This window comes from Arachis stenosperma, chromosome 5, assembly GCF_014773155.1.
Source record: "Arachis stenosperma cultivar V10309 chromosome 5, arast.V10309.gnm1.PFL2, whole genome shotgun sequence".
In the NCBI taxonomy this organism is placed as follows: Eukaryota; Viridiplantae; Streptophyta; class Magnoliopsida; order Fabales; family Fabaceae; genus Arachis; species Arachis stenosperma.
This window is the reverse complement of record NC_080381.1, coordinates 83,434,855-83,439,581: the sequence shown is the minus strand read 5'-3', so window position 1 is coordinate 83,439,581 and position 4,727 is coordinate 83,434,855. Positions and strand designations below refer to the sequence as shown.

The 4,727-nt window shown below is 39.2% G+C and overlaps 1 non-coding gene across 1 annotated transcript; it reads left to right on the top strand.

The window, feature by feature from the left end:
• The first annotated feature begins 487 nt into the window (after window positions 1-487).
• LOC130983531 (small nucleolar RNA R71) lies at window positions 488-595 on the top strand. The gene has a single exon (XR_009087516.1). It is a non-coding gene; the product is annotated as a small nucleolar RNA R71 (small nucleolar RNA).
• Window positions 596-4,727: the final 4,132 nt, after the last annotated feature.

Genomic DNA, 4,727 nt, shown 5'->3' with positions numbered 1-4,727 from the left:
TATTGTTGTTGAAACCTTGTTGAGGTCTCTCTTGATTCTTCCATGAGAAATTTGGGTGATTTCTCCATGAAGAATTATAGGTGTTTCCATAGGGTTCTCCTAGGTAATTCACCTCTTCCATGGAAGGGTTCTCAGGATCATAAGCTTCTTCCTCAGATGAAGCTTCCTTAGTACTGCCAGGTGCATTTTGCATTCCAGACAGACCTTGAGAAATCAAATTGACTTGTTGAGTCAATATCTTGTTCTGAGCCAATATGGCATTCAGAGTATCAATCTCAAGAACTCCTTTCTTCTGACTTGTCCCATTGTTCATAGGATTCCTTTCAGAAGTGTACATGAATTGGTTATTTGCAACCATTTCAATGAGCTCTTGAGCTTCTGTAGGCGTCTTCTTCAGATGAAGAGATCCTCCAGCAGAGCTATCCAAAGACATCTTGGATAGTTCAGAGAGACCATCATAGAAAATACCTATGATGCTCCATTCAGAAAGCATGTCAGAAGGACACTTTCTGATTAATTGTTTGTATCTTTCCCAAGCTTCATAGAGGGATTCTCCATCCTTCTGTCTGAAGGTTTGGACTTCCACTCTAAGCTTACTCCATCTTTGTGGTGGAAAGAACTTTGCCAAGAAGGCATTGACTAGCTTTTCCCAAGAGTTCAGGCTTTCTTTAGGCTGAGAGTCCAACCATATTCTAGCTCTGTCTCTTACAGCAAAAGGGAATAGCATCAGTCTATAGACCTCAGGGTCTACCCCATTAGTCTTGACTGTGTCACAGATTTGCAAGAACTCAGCTAAAAACTGATGAGGATCTTCCATTGGAAGTCTATGGAACTTGCAATTCTGTTGCATTAGAGAAACTAATTGAGGCTTAAGCTCAAAGGTGTTTGCTCCAATGGCAGGGATAGAGATGCTTCTCCCATAGAAGTCGGGAGTAGGTGCAGTGAAGTCACCCAGCACCTTCCTTGCATTGTTGGCATTGTTGTTGTTTTCGGCTGCCATGGGTTCTTTTTCCTTGAAGAATTCGGTCAGGTCCTTTCAGGTTCAGGGTCAGCTTCAACAAGAATGCCTTTGTCTTTGTTCCTGCTCATATGAAAGAGAAGAAAACAAGAAAATATGGAATCCTCTATGTCACAGTATAGAGATTCCTTAAGGTGTCAGAGGAAAAGAAAAGTAGAAGACAGAAGTAGAAAATTCGAACTTATCAAAGAAGATGGAGTTCGAATTTTGCATTAAGGGATAGTTTTAGTCCATAAATAGAAGGATGTGAGAAGAAGGGAAGTGATTTTCGAAAATTAAGTAAAAGATTTTGAAAACATTTTGAAAAACACTTAATTGATTTTCGAAAATAAGAGTGAAAAAGAAATCAAGTGATTTTTGAAAAAGAATTTGAAATTAGAAATCAAAAAGATTTGATTGAAAACCATTTTGAAAAAGATGTGATTAAAAAGATATGATTTGAAAACAATTTTAAAAAGATATGATTTGAAAACAATTTTAAAAAGATATGATTTGAAAACAATTTGAAAAGATATGATTTTAAAAATTAATGACTTGCTTAACAAGAAAAGATATGATTCAAACATAAAACCTTTCTCAACAGAAAAGGCAAAAAATGTTCAATCAAATCATTAATTGTTAGTAAGTATCTTTGAAAAAGGAAAGAAATTGATTTTGAAAATATTTGATTGAAAAGATATGATTTGAAAAAGATTTGATTTTGAAAAACTTTGAAAAAAGGAAAAAAAATTGATTTGAAAACAAAATCTTCCCCCTTGTGCCATCCTGGCGTTAAACGCCCAGAATGGTGCACATTCTGGCGTTTAACGCCCAAACCACTACCCTTTTGGGCGTTAAACGCCCAACCAGGCACCCTGGCTGGCGTTTAAACGCCAGTCTGTCTTCTTCACTGGGCATTTTTGAATGCCCAGCTTTTTCTGTGTGATTCCTCTGCAGTATGTTCTGAATCTTCAATTCTCTGTATTATTGACTTGAAAAGACACAAATAAAAAATATTTTTGGATTTTTAATAATAAAAATGCAACTAAAATCAAATAACAATGCATGCAAGACACCAAACTTAGCAGTTTGCATACTACTGACACTAATGAGAATGCATATGAGATACATAAACACTCAAGTCAAGAGAATTCAAATATCAAAACAAGGAAATCATCAAGAACAACTTGAAGATTAATGAAGACACATGCATGAATGCAATAAGAACAGAAACATGCAATTGATACTAAACTTAAGATGAGACTCTAGACTCAAACAAGACATATTTTTGGATTTTATGATTTTGTAATTTTTTTGTGCTTTTTCGAAAATTAAGTGAAAAGGAAAATAAAGGTATCAAAATTCTTAATGAGAATTCCAGGAATCATGCAATGTTAGTCTAAAGCTTTAGTCTAAAGGAATTAGACATGGCCGGCCAAGCTTCAGCAGGACATTGCATTCAAGAGCTAAATTGATGAGAATCAATCAGCTTTGGTGATGATAAGAACATCACCTTGAAACACTAGAATTCATTCTTAAGAACTCTGAAGAAAAATACCTAATCTAAGCAACAAGATGAACCGTCAGTTGTCCATACACAAACAATCCCCGGCAACGGCGCCAAAAACTTGGTGCGCGAAATTGTAATCACTACAACTTCACACAACTAACCAGCAAGTGCACTGGGTCGTCCAAGTAATACCTTACGTGAGTAAGGGTCGATCCCACGGAGATTGTTGGTATGAAGCAAGCTATGGTCACCTTGTAAATCTCAGTCAGGCAGACTCAAATGGGTATAGTGATAAACGAATAAAGCATAAAGATAAAGATAGAGATACTTATGTATATCATTGGTGAGAGCTTCAGATAAGCGTATGAAGATGCCTTCCCTTCCGTCTCTCTGCTTTCCTACAGTCTTCATCCAATCCTTCTTACTCCTTTCCATGGCAAGCTCGTGTAGGGTTTCACTGTTGTCAGCAGCTACCTCCCATCCTCGCAGTGAAAGCTAATGCTCACGCACTCTGTCACAGTACGGCCAATCACCGGTTTGGTTCCCGCCCCTGCTGGAATAGAATCCCTCTTTTGCGTCTGTCACTAACGCCCAGCAGGTTAGAGTTTGAAGCACGTCACAGTCATTCAATCATTGAATCCTACTCAGAATACCACAGACAAGGTTTAGACCTTCCGGATTCTCTTGAATGCCGCCATCAAGTCCTGCCTATACCACGAAGATTCCGATTAAAGAATCCAAGAGATATTCACTAAGCCTTGGTTGCTTGTAGAACAAGAATGGTTGTCAGTCACCTTGTTCATAGGTGAGAATGATGATGAGTGTCACAGATCATCACATTCATCAAGTTGAAGAACAAGTGATATCTTAGAACAAGAACAAGCGGAATTGAATGGAAGAACAATAGTAATTGCATTAATACTCGAGGTACAGCAGAGCTCCACACCTTAATCTATGGTGTGTAGAAACTCCACCGTTGAAAATACATAAGAACAAGAGTGATCATTGGTTTCGGCCCCAGAGAGGGAACCAGAAGAACCAAGATGAAAATACAATAGTAAAAGGTCCTACTTATAGAGAACTAGTAGCCTAGGGTGTACAGAGATGAGTAAATGACATAAAAATCCACTTCCGGGCCCACTTGGTGTGTGCTTGGGCTGAGCAATGAAGCCTTTTCGTGTAGAGACTCTTCTTGGAGTTAAACGCCAGCTTTTATGCCAGTTTGGGCGTTTAACTCCCATTTAGGTGCCAGTTCCGGCGTTTAACGCTGGAATTCCTGAGGGTGACTTTGAACGCCGGTTTGGGCCATCAAATCTTGGGCAAAGTATGGACTATCATATATTGCTGAAAAGCCCAGGATGTCTACTTTCCAACGCCGTTGAGAGCGCGCCAATTGGGCTTCTGTAGCTCCAGAAAATCCACTTCGAGTGCAGGGAGGTCAGAATCCAACAGCATCTGCAGTCCTTTTTAGTCTCTGAATCAGATTTTTGCTCAGGTCCCTCAATTTCAGCCAGAAAATACCTGAAATCACAGAAAAACACGCAAACTCATAGTAAAGTCCAGAAAAGTGAATTTTAACTAAAAACTAATAAAAATATACTAAAAACTCAACTCAAACTACTAAAAACATACTAAAAACAATGCCAAAAAGCGTACAAATTATCCGCTCATCAATATCCCTCTGTCACCATGGAGAGGAAGCATGAAGAGCTTCTCTCAAATCAGAGCCAAACAGAGCCCCCATAGTCAAACTCTAAGTTTGGTGTTGGGAGGCCACAACCAAACTCTAAGTTTGGTGTTGAACCCCCACATTCAAACTCTAAGTTTGGTGTTGGGAGGTTCCAACATTGCTCTGAGCATCTGTGAGGCTCCATGAGAGCCCTCTGTCAAGCTACTGACATTAAAGAAGCGCTTGTTGGAAGGCAACCCAATGTTATATTTAATCTATTTTCTTTTGTTATTTTATGTTTTCTTTAGGATGATGATCATGGGAAGTCACAAAATCAATTGAAAAAGCAAAAACAGAATGAAAAACAGGAAGAAAAATAGCACACCCTGGAGGAAGATCCTGCTGGCGTTTAAACGCCAGTAAGGGTAGCAGTTGGGCGTTTAACGCCCAGTCTGGCACCATTCTGGGCGTTTAACGCCAGAAAGGGGCACCAGACTGGCGTTAAACGCCAGGAAAGGGCAAGAACTTGGCGTTAAACACCAGAAATGGGC